This window comes from Triturus cristatus, chromosome 4_1, assembly GCF_964204655.1.
Source record: "Triturus cristatus chromosome 4_1, aTriCri1.1, whole genome shotgun sequence".
In the NCBI taxonomy this organism is placed as follows: Eukaryota; Metazoa; Chordata; class Amphibia; order Caudata; family Salamandridae; genus Triturus; species Triturus cristatus.
This window is the reverse complement of record NC_140585.1, coordinates 1060974792-1060997746: the sequence shown is the minus strand read 5'-3', so window position 1 is coordinate 1060997746 and position 22955 is coordinate 1060974792.

Below are 22955 nucleotides of genomic sequence, written 5' to 3'. Positions count from 1 at the left end.
AGAGAAGAGTTCTGCCATGCTGGGAACAGGCAGAATAGTGCTTTCTGCTCTAGTTAGACACCACACTTCACAGGAAGTCATCATTAGGTGGGAGGGAACAGGTAGCCCATTGGATAGTTACTCAGCACATCGTTCTAGGCTCAGAGGGGGAATAAAAGTGGTACTTCAGGCACCCATACCTCGATCACATATGTAATGGGAAAATAACTGAAGAAGAACTGCCCTGCTGCTCCCTTGACCCAGCATAGAGAGGCTGCACCAAGGACTGGACTGCTGTTGCTGCAAAAAGGATTAGCAAAGAAAGGACTGTGCCTGAGGTGCCTCACTCACAAAAGTTACCCATATGCCCCAGACAGAGCTGGTGACTCCATGAGTCAGTTGGCTGACTCCCTGTTCCAGCTAGAGGACCAATAAAGTTGAGAGGGCTGCACTCTTGAAAGCCCAGCGCCAAGAAGTCTGACTGTCACTGTACACTGAGGTGCAGCCTGGGAGACTGAGTCCTGACCCTCAAAACTTGCCCCTGAGTCTGCTGGACCTGGAGAGTCGGCAGATTGGCGGTTGGTTACACAGCAAGAAAGGAATTCTTAACTTAAAGAAGCTGTTGGATTTGTTGTAACCAGTAGACCAGTAGACGTCGGCCCCTGGGGCCTAAGTCACCCCCTAAGCATGAGGACCAAGGGGAGGCCACAGGAAGGTTACTAATACTGGCTCAGCATCCTCAGCATCTCTGAGCATCTTCAGCATCCTCTTTCCCTCAGGACCACTCAATTGACTTCAATGTAGGCTGACCCATTGGATACAGAAATAAAATGGAGGCTGCTTAAACCAATAGTTAACTGCTCCCTTCAGCCTTGCTGGTCCCTGTGACTACCTCCCTACCTGAGGTGGCACCCCAAGAGTGCACATAATGCTGTTCTCTACTTGAATCTTGTGTCTAGCCCTGAACAGCGACTGGCGTAGATTAGAAAGGGTTATTTAGTGTGTTGAAAAGCAGTGATTTATTGTTTCTTTAAAAATTAATATCTAGATTCCTCCAGTGGATTTTTGTCATTGAGTAGTCTATTTAGAGATAAAAACAAACACAACCTATTTTTAAAAATCAGTGATGAATTTTTATTGTGTTACAATTTCTTCTCATCAACTGTTTTGGTAGTTCTTAATACTTAACACTTCTTGAGATACAATCTGACTGCTCTGAGCCACAGATGCCCAAGACTGAGTTAAGATTTTACAAATAAACCTGACTGGACCAGATATGGGTTTATGTCATTAAGTGGTGAGGTCGCAAAAACACACCACATAATAATTCACATTCTTCACCCGCTGCGTTTTCTCTAAGTGACTCTTAAATAAAGGTTGTTAGACCTGGTACCATTGGCGTGAGTCTCCCTTCTATTTTTGTCTGATTGCCTCCTCTGTTTTTGATATGTTTTGCTGGTTTAGATGCTTTGGGCACTGTGCCACTGCCATTCAGTGCCACAGTGCAAGTGCTCCCTATGTTAAATTGATGTATTGATTAGTGACTCCATGATTGGGTTATTTGATTTACTTGTCAGACCCTAGTACAGTGCACCATGTGTACCCAGGGCTTGTAAATCAAATGCTGCTGGTGGGCTTGCAGCACTGGTTGTGCCACCCACAGAAGCAGTTGTAAAGTATGTCTCAGGTCTACCATTGCAGAGCCTATGTGCAGTCTGGTACTGCCATGGTGACTGACCAAGTGCACCCACTTGCCAGTCCCTAAACCTTCCCTTATCTTCATATCAGACGCCCCTATGGTAGGCCCAAGGACAGGGTGCATTGTAAGTATAAGGTAGGACATGCCCTGGTGTGTGTGGCATGTCCTAATAGTGAATTACAGCCATTTTCGTTTTTCACAATTGCAAGTCTACCTGTTCCCCATAGGCTAGAATAGGCAGTTTGATTATTACATCTTATAATCCTAACTGACATGGTAGAAATTCGAATTTAGTATGCCTGAATTCAGAATGATAAAATACATCTTTTAGTAAAGTTGGTTTTAACATTCTGTGTTTAAAAATACCACTTTTAGAAAGTATGTATTTTCTTGCTTAACTGTCCAAGCCGGCCTCTGCTAGGTTGTGTATTTTGTGTCTGGTTCTGTGAGTGACAGGGGCTGGGGATTCCAGGGGAGAGGGTGAGTCAGCACAGGTCTGAATAGGAAGATCTGCATGTAGATGGATGGGAGGAGTTGCACCTGGGACCTGAATAGGGCTGTGCCTTCCCTCCACAATGCTGGCTCCACCTCCTGTGGTGTGTCTAATGTCTCTGCACTACACTCTGAAAGGAAAGAAGGAGTCAGGTAAACAAAGTGCTCCAGGACTGACCAGAACTGGTTTGGACTAGGCAAAGGCCTCTCTGCCTTCAGAGAACAAAGAGAAAAGTAGTATAAATATGGGGACCCAAACCCCAAGACTTTAGATCACTTCTGGAACAACAAGAAGAAACCTCTGCCAAGGAGAAGAACCAAAGGAAGCTGTAGGAGTTGGACTGCCCCCCTGCCAGTGTGCTGTGTTGGTGGGTTGGCCTGCAGTGGTGTCTTCATTGCCAAGGAGAGGAGAAGAAACTTTTACAGAACTTTCATCATCTTGCAGAATATTTCTCCAAAGGCTTGAACTTGTGCTTGCCTCCTGCTGAAGTCTCAGGGACAACAGACTTCACCACCAGCTCCCCTCTGAATTTCCTTGCTGGGAATTCTATCTGCAGAAGCCTGTGTGTCGCTGGGAGCTGGAAGCGTGACGCAACGAGAAGAAGTGTGTCGTCACCGCAGCTGTAGTCATTGCATCGCAGGAGAAGCGTGCCGCCGCTGCATCTCCCAGAAGCATGCCTTCGTCGCAGCTGTCTGTTGTCGCCTCACCGGAGAAGTGCGTCGCAACCGTGAGGGTCGCCATTGCATCATCGGAGAAGCATGTCGCAGGGCCTGTCGCGGCTCCAAAGTACAGAGTCGCCGCAAGGCTGCCAGGGCATGTCGCATCGTCTCAACGTCGTTGCATTAATGGCGCCATCTTATCGCATCACACCAGATTGACGCATCGCATAGAGGCGCCATCTTGCTGCATCGCAACCGGGCTGCAGCACGAGAATATATGCATCACCTCCTCTCCGGAAAGGATCAAGACGCATCCCCTACTCGGCGCAAGCATTGAGGCGCGACGCATCGTCTCCCCCGAAGCAAGGAACCGACGCATCTCCAACGCTGCGAGCCTTTTGTTTATTTTGCGTTACACATCCAGGTACTTTTGTGAGAACTGTGTCGCATTTACCAACAACTTGAACTAAGTTAACTCTACCATCTTTAAGTCAATTTTGAGTACAGTATTGTGGATTTTTGTCGTTTGTGGTCTTGTGTTAAGTCTGTATAAAGAATACTTATTTTTATAAAACCTGTGTGGTGTCCATCTGTAGTGCTTTCACTGTGTTACTGTATGTGTTCACAAATGCTTAACACACTGCCTCTGAGATAAGCCTGTCTGCTCGTGCCAAGCTACCAAGGGCGTGAGCAGGGGTTATCCAGAAGTGTAATCCCCTTTCCCTGACTTAGAAGCAAGGGTCCCAATTTGGTCAAAGGTACCTACCTCTACCAACTAGAGACCCCCAGTTCTAACAAAATTTCAAACTAAATTAGTAAAATATCAACTTTTTCGTTCAAATGTTGAAATATTAGATACATTTTGTTTCACTAAAAAGAGGTCCTGCTTGTTGTTAGTGTGGCAGAAGGCCAATGGCGCTTGTAGAGACCTTCTACGCCAACATTCAAATGAGCGTCTTTCTATTTTTTCCTGTTTAATTTAGAACAGTCTAGCCTCAGTGTGGAATGCTCTAATAGCTTTCCAGCCATTTTGTCCCAGGCTTTTCCACCTATTAAGGGTCCTTTCCCAAAGATATTGAGTGTGTGTTTAGGTACTGAGGTGACTGATAATGAGGCTATATGTTAGAGAATTAGCATGATCAGGAGTGCAGACGAGAGTGTGATGAGTGAAAGTTGTATTAGTAAGAGCATGCTTGGGGGGTGGTTGCCAGAGTGAGTCTACAGTACGTCACATTTTCCCATATTAAAATTGACACACTAGGGGCACAAGGGGCTTGTAAATAAGCCCCTGAGTATGGAAAGTGCAGTGAGTGAGTGAAAGGGGACAGTGTGCAGAGCGGCAGGCAAGCCATTGCACTCATGGGGTGATCCAAGCCGGAGCGGAGCCATGGTTCTGGGTCGATACCTGTGGAGCCAAAGCACAGCCCAAATCATCAGCAGATACAACATACAAATCACATAACAGTTGGCTTGAAAACATTTAACAAAACAGCTAAACATAGTACAAAAATAGGTTAATTGTTGACTTTTTTAATTGAGTTTAACACATTTTTCTCTAGATATCTGATATATAGTTTTTACACAGAGCTAACTCTGGGTTGATTTACTTGCATTTGTTACCAAATTCTGCAGTTAGAGAAAATGAAGTACAGTGACACAAAGTTATTTGCTCAGGATTACGCAGTTTGACATATGGTAAAAGCCTGGATTTTAGCCCAGATTTCTAGTTAAATGCTCTGTAATTCAGTCTCAGAAGTTAACTTCTGGCTTTAGAATTAAAAGAAAAGACACTACTATGTGCAAAATTGCCGTTTGAGACCTAAATTAATACACTGAGTTCAATGCATTCAATAAAAAAGTCTCTGCAAATTACTTAATAAACCTAGCTTTTACTAAATAGGAGATCACGAAAGACTACCTTCAGAAGCCATGAGTGGATGTGTGGGAACACCCACGCTTCACCTATGGAATGCCTTCACAAGACAAAGTAATACAACGCAGCGATTTGCACTTTGTTGTGTTACTCTAAATTCATCAAACCACTCAGGGTTATGTAAGGTGGCCTTGCGTGGCTTCATAAATCCAACTTCAGGATTGATGCGCTTTTGCACCCCATTGCATGATACAAAAACGATGCAACCCTCTGATAAATATGCCCCAAAGTATAAAGTTTTCCAACAAACCACATGATTTAACATGTGCTTCTGTAGGCCATCATAGAGTAATCTAGATGTTGAAAGGAGAGTCTCTTGTGTACATGTTAATGTAACTGGGATCCCTTGAGTTACCACCCACAATTATTTCAGAAGGCCCACACCTCAATAGAAGGAGTAAACAGGAATAACCAGACATTATAAGGTCACAGACAATGGCAGAGAGCTTACTGTAATACACTCTGGCAATTCGAACTTCAACTGGCTGAGGTCTGTCTGATACATTTTCACTTACTTGTTCTGCATTTAATTAAAACAGCAAGCTATGTGGAAAGATAAAAACACTCTTTCACAATCATGCTGTCACAAAAGCTCTTTTTAATTAATTTTCATTGAAGGTAAAGAGAGTCCATTCCATGAGGTCTTCTTAAGGGTCGGCAGGCCTTTCATTCGACCGGGAAATTCCCCAGTGCACTGGAACACTTGGGGGCCAGTTTTGAAAGGCCATATCCTCTCCTGGTGCCTCTGTCACTTTCCCCAGCTCCCTGAGATTAATTGCAGGAGGGACAGGGAGGCTTCTAGAGGGAGAAAGATATAGCGGAAGGGAGGGAGGGGCAAGGTAGAGAGAAAGCGATGAGAAAGGGAGAGGAGAGAATGAGAGAGAGAGGGTGGATTGATGGACAGAGAGATTGTGCAATTAGAAAAAGGGGGTTGGTCTGATTTCAAACTTTTTGCCAGACTTTTACTCATAGTCTGCTGAGAGGCGAAGGATTGGAAACATGTATTCTGAACCCCTTTACGATTCACTAACAGGCGCTGTGAGAAAATCACTCTGCCTTTGGCCTGAACTCCTCACCTATCAACTTTGGCCCATCATAAACACCAACCTACAACCTGAACTCACAGAGATATATACAAGCTGATCTTTTCACAGTACAAACTCTACATGAGTAATGTGTTGCATGAAAAAAACTCAAGAAACACAACATTCTTAAAAAATCAAATTAATTTAGGGGATCTTAGGGGATTCAAGAGTAAGCAAAACATGAAATGTAAATGAGAACAACATTATTGTTCCAGGTTTGAGAGGACAGTGTCTGTTTTTGCTGGCTGCAGACGTCATTTGATGGTGCAGCACAAACAGGGCAATTTCAGATGGCACCGCAGCCCAACATAACACCCACACTAAGACTCCTCCACTAATCTCACTACATAAAAAGGCAGAGATAGCATGTTTGTGGAAGAAAGAGGCATGACGTGAACTATATCCCTGAGGTTTGATAATCCCCACATTTGCAATTTGTATTTTACAAATTAGGCATTGGAGACTCCAAAGCCCAACAACAAAGGAATGAGGGACACACTGAAGCCAACAATCATTCCTCTAACCTCCGAGCAGAACTTGTGAAACTCAGCTGCAAGGTCAAGAGCAGAAGCAACTGAGGGTTTATATAGGAAATCCCAAATCACTCACATTAGGCAAGATCTATCAGAGAAAAGGAAGCACAGTATGTGTGTGTTGAACAGGACACTATATTCTTGGACAGTGTTTTAAAGATTTTTGGCCATGGTGGACCATAGCAACTCCAGCCTACCAGCCTGTCCATCCACTACAAGAAGACACATCGGACCTCTGCTCACTTTCATAAACCTGGATAACTGTTCAGAGATCCCAAGATCCTCAACAACCTGCGATCAAAGTGTCTGGAGGTGTCTGTAGAGAGAGTCATGAGATCAGCCACAAGGTGACACAGGCAGATATGACACAGATAATGTAGGCTGTTTGCTACGTCTCTGTGCCTCTGCATTTGAAATTCACTTGACACATTGAGATACACAAAGCCCTCAGGATCTCTCCTATATCAAAGCACAACAACAGAAAAAGAGACATATAATCTTCCTAGTGCTTTGTCACCATTGGCTATCGCAAACTTATGAACAACAAAAACCTGTGATATCACCAAAATAATTCTTAGGTCTCCATCTCTTTTAGAAGATATTGGTATGAATAAGGCCTCCATGAACAATCCTCTGTAAAGATCCACCATATCAAAGGCCCAGATTTGCTAAACTTTGCAGGCGCACTAATGCATTGCAAAGAAGCATTTCATGACACAAAGAGGAGCAAACAAAACCACTAATTTCCTTACACACATAAAAGTAATTTTTGCATTGAAAGGTTGCAAGAGTGCAGCACTTATTGCCTATGCTGATCTATGAAAAGGGGACATAAAAGGTCATAAAGGAGCAGGAACAGTGCAAACACCTGGGGCCGTATTATATAAAGTGCCCCATGGGCGCAATGGGCGTTTGCGCCCGCTTTGCACTTCGCTGGGGCACTTAGGTATAATAAAATGGGCCGCGGACGCTTGTGCACTCTCTTTTGTAATACCAATAGCGCTGGCACACATTAAGCGCCAGCGGTATCTTCAAGGGGGCGTTCCCTCATTTGCATGAGGGCATTCCCCATCCAAATGAGGGAATCCCTTTGCCTTTGCGCCCGTGCCGTATTACTGACGTGGGCGCAGAGGCAAAGAAGCCATCAGGTGACGCGTTGTCAGTGCACCCCCTGTTGGCAGCCCTGTGACGGTAGAAAAGGGAGCCCCATGGACCCTCCAGACATCCCCTTGCAGGCACAGATAACATGGAGGAGCTGTAAAGCAGCGTGTTCATTGTAATAGGGTGCGTTGTCATTGTTTATGCCGGGCACACCTTTTTAAAGGTGCGCCCAATGCGAACAAGAAAATACGATTATTGCGTAATGTGGCCCCTAGAGGATTACACCCAGTGCAAAATCTACAGAAGTACTGTGAACTGGATCTACATGGAATCTTAGCAACAAATGAAAGAAGGCGTGAAAAATGCTCAAGTAGAATATTGTGTTACATGTCCAGGAGTAATAGATGTTAATTCAGCAAAATAACTCATTTTATGAGGCCTACTCTTGTGTGGCTGTCTGCGCCTAGGAATTGATACAGGAGGGTACATATACAAATTAAGTAAAAATCTTGTGCAAGACACTTCTCGCTTACATTTGCACTGTGGCACAACAGTAAGTATTGCATTAATGTTTTCCTAACACAAGCATGGGCAATGACATTATCAAAGTAAGTCTTCTTGTGAACATTTTTTCCAAGTATGTGCAGTACAGCGCTGTGTGATATTAAGCAGCATCGGATTGCACAAGATTTAGTAAATCTGGGCAAAGCATCCTATCTATCTATCTATCTATCTATCTATCTATCTATCTATCTATCTATCTATCTATCTATCTATCTATCTATCTATCTATCTATCTATCTATCTATCTATCTATCTATCTATCTATCTATCTATCTCTCTCTCTCTCTCTCTCTCTCTCTCTGTCTGTCTGTCTGTCTGTCTGTCTGTCTGTCTGTCTGTCTGTCTGTCTGTCTGTCTGTCTCTCTCTCTCTCTCTATCTATCTATCTATCTATCTATCTATCTATCTATCTATCTATCTATCTATCTATCTATCTATCTATCTATCTATCTATCTATCTATCTATCTATCTATCTATCTATCTATCTAATCTTTTCAACACTCTCTGTCTTTCTTTGTGATCATCTCTATCAGTATTTCCAAGTATCTCTATTTATCTATTTTTCAACATTCTTTATTTGTAATATTTACAAAAACATTACAAAAAAGCATTAGCAAAGACAAGAGACTGACAGCCAGCATCAGGTTGGTTGTGTTTTTTAGGTCGGGTGTTAGTCTGACCTTTTGATTTTGCCAAAATGATGTGCATAACATAATTACTTATAGAGAGTTTTAGCCAGAATTCATCCATAAATCTGTTGTTGTATCATTCAAATTTTTCTTCCACCCACAGACCATTTCAGTTGTCTGACCAAACAGTGAGTTACAACATGCTCCCTTTCGCAATGAGCAGATGCGCATAAAAAGTAGTTCCCTTTAGTACCAGGGGCTACTCTGGTAGTCTGTGCCCTTTTGGGCCCAAAAATATTTTTTCCTTTGCTCAATGTTTTTTCTATGCATGATGGCCCAGCAACATCCACAAAATAATGTTTTGCAAAAACCAAGAAATAGCAAAACAAGAATTTCCAAACTCAAAAATCTGGAGGGCAACGTCAGACCAATTGGCTTTGCCAGTGCTCGTTAAGTTTGCGTTAGAAAATATGGGAAAAAGTGACGTACCAGTGATGCAAGGGGCTTATAAATTAGCCCCTGAATTTGTGAGCTTCGTGATGGTCTGGGAGAAATGGCTTCCTGTGTATAGTGTTATTGTGGTACCTGGCTCTCCCTCTCTCTCATCGTGTGTGAATGCCAATTTGTCTACAGAAATCATAAATGTGCTCTGTCATGTTTCTTACATTATATTATCAAATTGGGTTAAATGTTTGAGTCACACCCCAGCTGTCTTGTTTTCTGCAGTTACTATGCCTTTCATCGCCCATTCTACAAGGTTATGGTGAGGTGATTACTTCAGTTAAATATACAGGAGCCTGTTTGTTATGACCTGTCTGGAAACCCTTTCTCATGATATGTTGATGTTGTTTCCAGAGAAGCTGCGGTATCCTTCTAACCTATTTAAGTCTACGTCTGTGGACCAGGGACACGGAGGAGGAAGTCGAGGCTCTTCATCCCTAGCCCCTCGCTTTTAAAGCTCACTGCTATTACAAAATATATTTAAAATAAATAAAAAAAGAATAGCCTGACCTTTTCATTCACAGTGCAGGTATTAGGATCTCACCATTAGTGGCGAAAAATACTGTCTTTTTTCATGCCCGATCAGACTTTTTTACGTAATTATGAAGTCATTCGGAGATTACAAGCCAGAGAGGGCCCCGCAAGAGCAGTTCACAGTATGACAATTGATGAAGCAGGATTTTTGTGAAATAAAACCTGCTCCAATTGAACCCTTCTGTTTGCTAAAATACTAATCAAGAGATGTGTGAAACTAATAATATGAGTCTACAGGGGAAAATATTAAAACTGCGCAAGCGCGTGCTGGGAGAGATGGAGGAGGCCGCAGATGCATGTGACTAATGTAGAAAATAAGACAAAAGTCAAGCGATTATTTTCACTAATAAATAGAAAATAAATATGTTCAACGTGTAAAGAGAAAGAAAATAAATGAAAGCGTTTAAAGTGCGTTTGATAATAGAGTTTTATAAAGTGATAATTAATGCATGTGTTTGTCTTTCCTAGAAGTATAGACTGCAGCTCTGCAGAGAAGGCCCGAGAGACATTTTAGAGTTAACCTGGGATGTTGAAAGGGAGAAATTAAACCATGCAAGCTGTTCTTCGCTTGTTTCTGATGATGGTCAAGGTTGAGCAGAGGAAACAATGAATATAACAAAACCAGAACATCCTCCAAGAGCGGGCATGAGGACATTTTCTTCCACACTTCGATACTCTTGCCTGAATGAGGAATATGTACAAGTCACGGAACATAGATATGAAAGTTCTACCACTGAAGGCTGAATGACGTGTATAGATCATTACAAAGGACTGTTGAAGTTGAAGTCATGTCGAGAGTGGTGTGATTCAGACACGCCTTGTTTTAGCCAAGGAAATGTTTTCTCTATGTGGGGTGGATGGAATAGAGGTTGAAGTTTTGTGAGTTTAGGGTATGATTAGTTATAGAAAGGGGGTGGTTGTAGGTGCATTTTTCCTACTTTGTGAAAGGAGAGAGCTGTGACGCTTTTTCCAATATTCGACAGGCTGGCTGCTGTTCTGCTGAACCTGACTTTTTAACTTTGCCTGAGGGGCCTTGCTTACTCTCATGGCCAGAGGGTAGCTTTCCAGATTTCTTGAACCTTGGTTAGTATGATGTTCTGAATTTGCATAACTGATTTGCAAATGACTAATTTCTTCATCCTTTTGTCTCTGCGCCTATCCACTCACTCATTGCGCTGAGGATTGGAATGTATAACTGTTATGATATTTGTTAAATGATTTTTCTCTTGTGGTGACTTATGATTCAAGCTGTATTTTGCTTGATGAGAAATCACATTATTTAGATAAAGCATTTTAACTCATAAATGAGTTTGTCTTTATTAGAGTCATTTATTAAGTTACATGAGATGATTATTATATGGTGATATTTTTGAAATTCTAATATTACTTTGCCAAATCCTGATTAACTTATAAAGGTTTCGTCACCAAATAAAAGGTATAGACAATGATGAACCAATTGGTAAGTTTTGTTTACACTCACCCAGCATGGAAAAGACTGTAGGGTATTGAGTTTGGGTCCAGATGATAAAATTGTATGTTCTTGAAACGCTGTATCACTATCTTGTTCTATACAATATAAGACATCATTACGAATCGTGCAAAAACCCCAGAAAACTGAGTTTAGGTGGTAATGGGAAATGGCACCCGAACTGTGACTCCAAGATGTGAGATAAAACCTGCACACCTTGGGTCACCCCGCATGATTTTGGCAGTATTACCACGTAATCCCCTATTTCTGAGGCACAACACTTGGAATTGATGCTTTATTAAGTTAGACTGAAGGGGCAACTAGAATTGCAGGTGGACGATGATTTCCACCTAGAAAAGAAGGTATTTAAGGGCAGTGAACCCTCCCTAAACTGAATAAAAAGCTTTCTGTTAGAAGAATTGTTAATGATATCCAAGTAAGCTTCGTAGGAATAGTTGCCTTTATGTTCAAGGAATACTTCCATGCACCTCAGCTGGCAGGTGCTCATAATTTCTTTGTTTACCCTAGCATCCCAGTAACATGCTTTAAGTTCCTGCTTTGTGAGAATTGTAGTGGCAGCTCCTAGCCAACACAAATCCAACCCCGATTTCACCAAGGAGCTAATGTAACCAGGTAATTTTGTGATAGGTATTCAGGGAAATCACCCCCTTCAGGGTTTCAATATGAACAGCAAAATCTTAAGTAGAGCAGCGGTCTAACCCCAGCCTTTTCTTTAATGGATGTGAGACCCAAATCCAATCTGGCAAGATTAGGGTTCTCGGTGAAACCAACAATGATTTTATTTGAATTAATTTATTCTCCGCCAATAATAGAATATTCCCAAGGGTATGCCCCACCGTTCAGCTCCATAGAGGGCAGATCCAAGGTCCTTGGCGTTATATAAGTGCAATGCCAGTAGCAATGCATTAGAAGATGCAGCATGAAATATTTTTGCAATCCCCCTGTGGATCTGTTTTAACTTCAGGCAGCTTTGGTGAGTCAGGGCGGACCAGGTCATGTTTGATGACATTTTAATCCAAAATAGTTGAACTCAGCCACATTTTCCAAAAGACACACCTCCAGCCACAAGGTGACCTTGAAATAGCGATTGGGATTAAGGCTCATTGTTAGAAATAGGGTCTCTAGTTGGCAATGGTTTGCACCCTGTCCAAATAGGAACCCACACTCTTGGCAGGGTAAGTGTAATACACACTAAGTTTTCCTGTGCTCACCCTCAGGAAGCTTGGCACAGGCTCAGGCTACAATAAAGAGCCAGCAGTCAGGCTAAACTAAAGAGACAATGTGTTAAGTGTTTGTGCACAAACACACACACACATGCACACACACACACACACACACACACACACACACACACGCAAACACACACGCACACACACACACACACACACACATACATACACACACACACACAGAGTAACACAGTAGAAACACCACACAAGTACTCCACAACAGTTTAGAAAAATAGCCAATATTTATCTGATTAAAACAAGACCACACTGCCCTTGAAAAATACTACATACTCAAGTCAAGATATGAATCCTTCAATATTAAATGTAGTTATAACATTTAGAAAACAATAGCTCCAACTGAGGGTATTTGGTCGTGCTTGACTGAGACAATTTCACAAGTTCAGTCCGACTGCAATGGACCATGGGCCAGCTACAGGACTCTCAGGGACCGCATTACAGTACTTTAGATGCATCGCAAAGTCAAAGATGGTGTGAGGTGCAGAGGAGGTGAGGCATTGTGATGGCAGCTGATGCGTTGGTTCCTTACTGCTAGTCTGGTCATTGGCACATGGGGATAATGCACTGCAAAAAGGAGGTGATGCATCCTTGTAGCAGAGGGAGGTGTCTGTTCCTGGAGGTGGTGCAGAGTTATTGAGTCTCTAACACCCGGGGAAGATGCGGGGTGCATGGGAGGTGATGCGTCAGTTGCAGGTGTGAGACCTCGGGTCCTGAAGGCAATGCGGTGTTGATGATGCATCAATGTCACATCAGGGTGCTTTGATTCCATTGCACCGATGTAGAATCATCAGGCTGCAGGCGCTGCATCAGAGTAAGAGTAGTGTGGCACGGACTTCGGTGAAGTGGTACTTGTGACTCAAGCAGCAGCTGTACTTCCGAGATAAATTGGCATCATCGGTCTTGCGTTATAAGCAGCAGTTATTGCGTTGTGCACTCAACAGGTGGGGACCGCGGCTTCGGTGCTGGTAGTGGCAGTGCATTGATTTCGCAGTAATGCACCAGTTCCAAAGTGATGCTTGGAGTCGATGTGTTAATTTCTTGGTTGCATTACCAGAATCACCTGCAAGAGTCCAGGACTGGGTTTGGCACCACTCGTAAGGTCAGGACTCACAGCAGAGGAGCCCAAGTGCTGGTAGCAAGATGCAGGTGAAGTCTTTGATGACCCTGAGACTTTCAAAAGGGGGCAAGCTCAACTCAAGCCCTTGGAGAAACTTTAGGAAGCAGGATGGAGAGAGCAAAGTCCAGTCCTCTCACTCCCAGGTAAGAAGCAGCAGACATCAGGCTAACACAGCAAAGCAAGCAACAAAGTGGCAGTTCTTCCTGGCAGTCCAACAGCTCTTCTTCCTGGCAGAATTGAAGTACTGGGAATTTTAAGCCCAGCGGTGCAGGGGAACACACCCTATGACTTCGGGTCCTTCCTGTTTCAGACCTACAGAAACACAGAGTCTTCTGGGTGAAGTCAAATATCAGTTTATTGGCTGCAGACCAATTACAGGCATCCTAGAAGTACAACAGCGTGTATGTTCTCAGGAGACTGCTTAAAATTACAGAAACGGGCTTCTCTTTAAATACAAAATATCCTGCTTCAGGCATACATTCCTTGTTTTATGATATGGCCATATAAATGTATACATTACAAACGAAAAGGCAGAGTCATGATGACCATCCCACATTCCAGTTAAGCCAGCCCACAATTATTTACCCAGCAAGGCTCAGATCCCACATCAGATATCAACAGGCCCCAATAAACATGAGCATCTCCTGTTTGGAAAAGAAGCCATAAAGCAGGAACAGTCAGGTGTGAAAGAGATTAGCTGGAGGCTCGTGTGGGATGAAAAGGCTTTATGGTGTGTCAAGCCCTGATGCTAATCACAGGTGGCCGTAGGACGGGGAGCTCGTGGGACCGGACTGACCTGGGGCAGCGGAGCCAAGCTGCCCAGGTCACAGAGAAGTCAAAGGAAGGCACATGTGCTCTAAAGGCCCGTATTTGCTTCATAATATGTAGCCTATGTGAGGGCAACCATAAGATGGCCACCGCTCTAAGATGGAACCCACGGAGTCAATGCATAATATCGTATACATGGTGCATTTATCAATGAAACGTTATATAAAGCACTTGTACATACCGCATTGACCATTCGCGGTTCGCTAATACCGGGATAGACAGGGGTAGGGCCCTGCCTCCTACTCGGTCCCAAATTTCAAAGTACCTCAGACCCTCCTTTTGCCCTTACATAGGCAATAACTATACTCATTTCAATCCGAGTCTAGGTCAATATTCACGAAGTCATGGAGATGTTGCTGTAGCATCATCCTATTACTTAGCTCGTCCCTCGATACAGGTTTCCTTACACATAATGTAGCACAGAGGCCACATATCGCAGGAGCACACTGGATGCACAGACAGAACAGGAAAAGGATGGCTAAGATCATTCCAATGACCATCAGAATCTTCCAACCCCAGGCAGATATCAGTTCCCAGAACCACCCCACCAGTGACCAATCTCCTTTATCCACGTGTATGGATTCAGATATTTTATGCAGTTTGGAGATGGCTTGATAAACTGTTGGAGCGTTATCTGGTATGAAAATGCAACAACTATATTGAATGACCTTACATACCCCACCGCGGTCTGCAAGTATGACGTCTAGAACCATGCGGTTCTGCAAAGTCATGAGGCGATCCGCTTGGAGCTCAGCTGTCAAATTACCAAGGGCACCAGCCGTAACATTAACAGTGGATTCAACCACACGAGTCAGTTGTCTCAGGTTCCTACTATTGACCATAGGTCCCCAAAACGGCAGGAAACCCAAAAAGAAGTCTCCCGCTTCCTGACCGGCAGTATCCTCCTTACTAATCATGCCTCTCACAACTCTGGTCTTGTGATAGTCGGAGGCAGCAGTGAATGTTGGCGGTAGCAAATTTGCAATATAACACGTGCCCGAGAAATCAGGGGGCAACCATGTATATGCTCGGTCATTGCAGACAAAATATGTGCCCTTGGCAGCCAAAAACGCAGGGGAAAACTGCGATGGAAAAGTGTACGTTTCAGTACAGTCACTTCTCCCCAGTTGAGCTCTTGGATTCTGACCATTACCCTGTAAACAGAACCGACCTATGTGGGGTACGACCCAAATTGGGGATGAGATTTTTCGCTGTCTTTCACTCAGACTAATACTATACCCCGTCGCGTTCCACCCTACATAAGCTCTCAATTCATCCTTGGGAATAGATGAGTATGCATCGATATCTCTGCTCATATCGGCAACTCCTTTCATTAAAGCTTTATTATTTGTGCTAGGTCTGATGGAACGCGGTTGTCGCAGGGAGTAGGCATCTAATGCAAAGAGAAACATGGTCTGGAATGCCCATGACAATCCATTGTAACTAAATGGCAGCACTAGATAAGGAATACCCTTATTAATGGTATGTGGCATTAAACCACACACCCAGCAATTGGTTGTATTCATGACTAGTTGGTGCTGGTGCAGGAGCTGAATAAACGAGTTGTTTACAAACTCTGATCGTCTAGCTTGTTCATGTTCAGGCAGAGGGTGAAAGGAGTGCAAGGAGGCAGTAGGAGGAGGTATAGGCTGTACAGTGGGTGCAATGGGCTCTTGAGAGGAGAAGAATACAAATCCTACAGTAAACACAATCATACTACATAATATAAACAAACATAAAAATACAAAACGTTTGCTCTTCATTATTTTACATATTTTTGCTTTAAAGTTCATTTCCTCAGCGGGTCTCTCCATCTTGAAAAACTCCATCCTCTAATCGTGCCGCTCGCGGCGGGTGAGTATCTTCTGCTAAGGAGTACGCCTGTCAGTCCAGGGAACGCCCTAGACCAACCAGAACCATTGACCTAACGTCTTCGGCCTGTACCCCAAAGTCTTGGCACCGCGACCCTGCGGCTGAACCCGGATGGTGGTTCGAAAAACAAAAATCAAGAAAGTCCTTCAGATGGGAGAGCTATGGGTATCAAAAACAAAAAGGTAAGGAAATCTTTATTTGTCCACAGGCCTTGGTCTCAGATTGTAGTGGGAACGGCCAGGTACTGTCTGATCTTGAAACAAGAGTTCAGGCTCGGTGGTGTCCAATCGAATTGACGGTGGCATGGCTTCTTGCAAAATATCGTCACTCTGTTGTGCTGAAGTTGTGCCTCTTACGCGTGCATCACTGAACGGCACAAACCGAGGTACAGTGTCTGTTTCAGAGTCAGCGATACCCTCCTGGACCCACTGGTCATACGGTAGAGGCAAAGGTATCCTCTTGATGTGGGCGCCGTGGATCCAATTCTTTTTCCCCTTCACTCGAACAGCTGATCTTGTAGACAGAAGTACGAGGTGAGGGCCAATCCAACGGGGCTCATCGTTGCCCTTTCGCTGGAAATTCTTGATGAGCACCCATGTGCCAGGGTCGATAGGGTGTCCTGGAGCCTCAGAGGCCTGGGGGAGAGTATCATGCACCTGTTGGTGTAAAACACGCAATTTAGCCATCAATTCGTACAAATATTCAAGCAGTACTGGATGTTCGATTTCACTGAATTTCGTCGGTCTTGGCACACCCCATACATTGGCCGGGCGGCCAAAAATAACCTCGTATGGGCTAAGTCCCACTCGTGAGTGTACGGTCATTCTGGTGGACAGGAGTGCTAGAGGCAGAGCGTCAGGCCATTTAAGACCGGAGCTCGCCTGGATTTTGGCCAGCTTGAGTTTTAGAGCGCCATTGTAGCGCTCTACTAATCCAGCTGATTGGGGGTGATTTGCAGCATGGAACTTCTGCTTAATCCCTAATCCCTCACACACATTCTTCATCACTCGACCCACAAATTCACTCCCATTATCACTCCACACCATTCTTGGCATTCCAAACCTAGGAAAAAATTCCTTCACAAGGGCTTTGGCTGTGGATAGAGCAGTGTTGTCTTTTAGGGGATATGCCTCTATCCATTTTGAAAAAGCGCAGACAACCACCAATACATATTTCAGGTTGTTGCACCTTTCCATGTGGATAAAATCTAGCTGCAAAACTTCAAATGGATATGATGGAGGCGCAAAATGACCAGCTGGAGTTGGGGTTCCCCTACCAGGGTTGTATTTCAAGCATACCATACAATTCTTGACCACATTCTCTGCACACTTGGGAATTCCAGCATTCTGCCATACTGGAGCCAACAACTTACAGATTCCTTTCATACTGATATGTGCCATTCCATGTGCCATAGTAACCACTGGAAGCACATATGCATCAGGTAACAACCATCGACTATGTTCTGACAAATCAATCCAACAACCATTCTCATCCAACTTACCCGTACTTTCTCTCCACTTGCTCAACTCTTTCTCTGTGGCTTCAGCTTGAAGGGAGTTCACACTCTCTATTGTGTTTTCACACATTCCAACATCACCAACCCATCTTGCAGGGCCTGCAACATACATTCGAGTCTTCACATCTTTTGCTGTTTCTTTCGCGATTTCATCAGCAAACGCATTACCACGACCAACATCATCAATTATTTTCTTGTGCGCACTGCATTTCATAATCGCAACTTGTAATGGTAGGGTCAGCGACTCAAGGAGATCATTCACCAACTTGCCATACTGAATCTTAGCTCCATGTGAAGTCAGGAACCCACGTTCTTTCCACAATCGCCCAAAACTATGAGCCACGCCAAAGGCGTACTGGCTATCCGTATATATGTTCACTTTCATTCCTTCAGACAACACGCATGCTCTTGTAAGGGCAATCAGTTCTGCTGCTTGAGCCGAATTTTGTGGCACACGTGCAGTTTCAACAATCGTGTGCAAAGTTGTGATAGCATATGCAGCAGTCGTATCACCATTTGGAAGCTTGAAACACGAACCATCCACCCATAAAGTACCATCACACTCAGTCAGGGGAGTATCTTTAAGATCTACTCTCCCTTTCGTCTCTTCTTCTGTTCTGAACAGACAATCATGTTGCTCAATCTCATCTAGGTCTGCTGGAATTGGTAATAGTGTAGCTGGATTCAACGTGTTGCATCTCTTTATGTGTATATGATTTGCTAACAGTGTCAACTCATATCCGGATAATCGCGCACTAGTTAAGTGTTGTGTCTTGGTCCTGTTTAACAATGTGTCCACAGCATGTGGAACCATAACAATCAATGTATTATCCATTACTAGGCCAGCAGACTGTCGAATAGACATAGCTGCGGCGGCTGTAGCTCTCAAACAACTTGGCAATGCCCTCACTACCGGGTCCAAGGTTGACGAAAAATATGCGCATGGACGCGGTCTATCGCCAAAAGGCTGTGTTAACACTGATAATGCGCAACCATCTTTTTCATGAACATCCAATGTAAAAGGCTTGCTGTAGTCAGGGATATCCAACACAGGAGCTGAACACAATGCATTATGCAATTCCCAAAAACTTTTCTGACACTCTTCAGACCATGGAATAGGATTCGGTGTGTCTTTACATGTTAATGCTAACAAAGGTTTTGCCAGCAAGGAGAAATTTGGTATCCAATGCCTACAGTATGAAGTGATGCCCAAGAAAGCACGCACTTCTCTCTGTGTTCTAGGCACACTCAACTGTGCAATGGCTTGAATTCTTTCTGGGGTCAGTTTCCTTCCCTCCTTCGATAAGAGATGACCTAAGTAGGTCACTTCTTGTCGACAATATTGCAATTTTGAGAGAGACACTTTGTGATGGAAGGCAGACAAATGACGCAACAAAGACAGTGTAGCTTTCTTGCAAATCTCTTCAGTATCCGCGGCGATTAGTAAATCGTCAACGTACTGAATAAGGATAGCGCCACTAGGTAAAACCAGTGCATCAAGCTGCGCTTTCAAAGCTTGACTGTATATTGATGGACTTTCACAGTAGCCCTGTGGAGCGCGTTTAAAGCGGAAGCTGCGACCTCCTAAACTGAAGCCAAAAATGTCTCTGCTCTCCTCTGCAATTGGGATGCTAAAGAAAGCATTCTTCAAATCGATCGCTGAGAACCATGCAGCTGAGGCTGGAATCATGGTTAACAAGGCAGTTATATCAGGGACAACTGGAAACTGTGGCACAACAATCTTATTAACCTCTCTAAGATCAATCACAAATCTGTAAACGGGTCCGTTCGTTTTAAGACAGGTAAAACAGGACTATTGCAAACGTTGCCTCTTGTCTCTTCAATTACATCCTTTTTAATCAAATCACTGACAATTGCTAACAATGCTTTCTGACCTTCATTGGAGATCTTGTACTGGGGAATACGTGGCAATCTGACATTGGCTTTTAAAGTGACCACGTATGGCGGTATTTCCAGAAGACCCACATCATTGGGACCAGTAGCCCAAAGGCCATCCGGAAGGGATGACAATTCAGGTGGCATTGCATTCTTAGACAAATACATTGGGGAAATCACTTTCTTACCTAATGTAAGTTGTACTCCTGAGGGAGAACAATATAGCGTTGCATGCAATCTTTTTAGCAAATCTAATCCTAGCAAATTTTCACCACAACCTGTCGTTAGGATGAGGGGTGCTTTTAGCTCACAAGGTCCAACCGAAAGTGACATAGGACTAGAAATCGGGTTCCTAACTGGGGCGCCAGAAAAACCTACTGAAACATTAATTTCGCCAGACAAAGGCACGCCAGGGAGTTTTGAATGCATGATTGAACTCTTTGCAGCACCAGTATCCAGCAGAAAGGGCTCCGTTACATTTGCTGTAGTTACTTTAACATAAGGTCCGCTCTGATCCACTGGCACTGAAACAACTCCCTCTCTCTGTCTACGGCTGTCCTAGTAATCATTATCTTCCACATTGTCGTCTTCTGCATAATAATCATTATTGTAGTACTGAGCTGTATTACCAGTCGCGTTGGCTTGCTGATCAAAGCTATTTATGGTATTTTGAGGCGGAGGAGGACGCGCGTTCTGGGGAACATTTCCACGCCCTCTACCTCTAGGAGCTTGCTGACCACCTCTACCTCTTGCGCCATACGCATTACTGTTACGCTGCATTAATTTAAGGCAACTATATTTAAAATGACCTTCCTCTTTGCAATATGAACATTGGTTGGGACCTATAGGGATTCGTGGTTGATAATACCCATTCATTTGCTGATTATTCTGGAACTGTTGGGGCTGCTGATAGATACCTTGTGTTTGCCTATAATTATTCTGTCCTCCACGTGGTGGATAAGCCTGCTGCAAGAGGACCTTTGTTTTCAGTTCTTTTGTTTTCTTATCTGTTCGATGTATCTCATCTTTATCTCTATTTTCATAATACTGTGCAGTAGCCAGTATTTGCGCTGAAGAGGAAACAGCCCAGGAACTTTCTGAGTCTTTTAATTTCTTACACAACTCGGGAAGTAGATTCTGCACAAATTTATCAACAAATAACTGTTGGCCACCTTCAGTGCTCATGTCTTGACCACTGTGGTCGATAAACGTTTCTTCAAACCTGGTAAAGAAATCGGACACTGTCTCTTCTTTCTTCTGCTTGCATGCGGACAGTTTATCCCAATTTACGCGCATCGCGGGCATTATAGTCTTCATGTATGTAATAATTCTACCAGGGAGTTCTGCTACTAAAGGGTCAGGTTTCGCATCACCAACTTGGCCAGCATCTGCAGCAATGATATTAGCCCATGTGTTACCCAATTCTGCAGCGTGATCTACATTACGAATGGATACCCATAAAGGCTGTGAAACCACATTCCCAAACAGCATATCTATGTCAGCCAGATTCATTACACATGATTCTGCAGTTTGTGATAACTCCTTATAATATCCTGTAGGGTTTTTACGGGGGTCAGGCAATGTCTGCTTAAGCGCTATTACTTCAGATCGTTTCCAAGGGACATGCACCCAAACACGCTGAAAATGAGCTGGCATAGCAGCAATACCATTAGCGGCATCAGCCGCAACAGGTTCCTTCCATACCGGAGGGACTTCTCTCATAGGGTATTGTCGCGCTTTTCCCTTTTTCTCCACAGGGAGTTCCTGTTCGAACAATGATTGCTGACAATCGCCATTTCTGAAGGACAGTAAAGTCGCAACTGCTTTATCTACATTGGGACCCACAATTGTACCTTTTTCAAAATCAAATCGCACTCGACACAATTCCTGGGGGTTTGGGTTTGAACCATTATCTTCCAATTTCTCACAGAGGAATTCACACATTTTGTCAAAGACATACCTCTGTGTTGGGGCATCCCATTGGTGAAAAACGTTAACAACTGATTCCACATTATAGAGTGAAGGGAAACCAATCCACCTACGCGCCAGATGATCTAACACCTCTTTCTCGTCGGGACCAGGCAGCTGACTGCGCAATTGCTTACGCTGTAAGCCAGGAGTCGCACTAGATGACCCAAAGAGAGGCGACATTAAACTAGTAACTACATTAGCTAGTCGTTGTCGTGCTGAAGGAGAAGTTGAGGCGAAAACGGGGGGATAGACAGAGGGAAGAAAAACGGATTCAGATACAGGTACCTGGGTAGTGTAAGAAGGAGCGCCAGGGGAGGCAGCTGATGTGCTAGGCAAAGTCGCAGGAAGCGCGGGGGCAACAGGTAACAAAACTGGCGACCCTTGAGAGGGCTGCACTGCAGGGATAGGAGCCAGCTGAGGAGGAGCTGGCGGCTGTGGGAAGGCTTGTGGCATATTTACTGGGGGCTGCACATTTACAAGCTGTGGAGGTGCTGTGGCAGTCTGCGCATACGGGGGTGGCGAACTTAACAAATGGGACATTAGGGAATCTTTCTCTTTCTCTTTTGTCTCATCTTGCACAAGGGGTGACAAAACAGGGTAACATTTATCGATCCCTAGTTTGCGCTGTCTATGTAGCTGTTCATTCATTTGTTCCTCCTCATTATCTTTAAATTGCACAGCTGCTTGCATTACAGACATACCTCTTTCTCTCTTATTCCTTTTCGCTAGCTTAATTTCCTTCTGTTTGGCTTCCTTTCGCCATAGGCGGAAAGAATCAAACATCGCCGGCCGGGCTTTCTTTTTAAACAATTTCACTTCCAAATTATCTAAGATATCTGTATCGAAACTACCATTTTGGGGCCATTTTAAAACACCGTCCTTTCTGGTGTATCGGATCCATACTTCATTATATGCAATGGGGCCCACGCCATGTTTTACATAAAGCTCATAAGTTGGAGTTCCAATTGGAGGAACCGGACATGAATCCTCCAACTGGAAATCCCTTCAACAACCCAAACAAAACAATCTTCCAAATACACTAGCACCAGGCATCTTCGCTCACTAGTCTAGTTCCAAACTTCAAAGGATTATCGATTACGATAGTCTCGTGAATACACGAGTCCTCTGGCTTTGGCGTTTGCAAACTCCAAATCAAAATGATCCCGAAGGATACCAAAAATCCCAAAGGATACCAAACAAACTGGGAGACGCTCCACTTATACTTAACTGAATATAGATGATCGATGGCGTCACCAGAAGACTCTCTCGGTTGTTTCGCTCTACCAAAATCGTCAAGGGTCCAAAACAG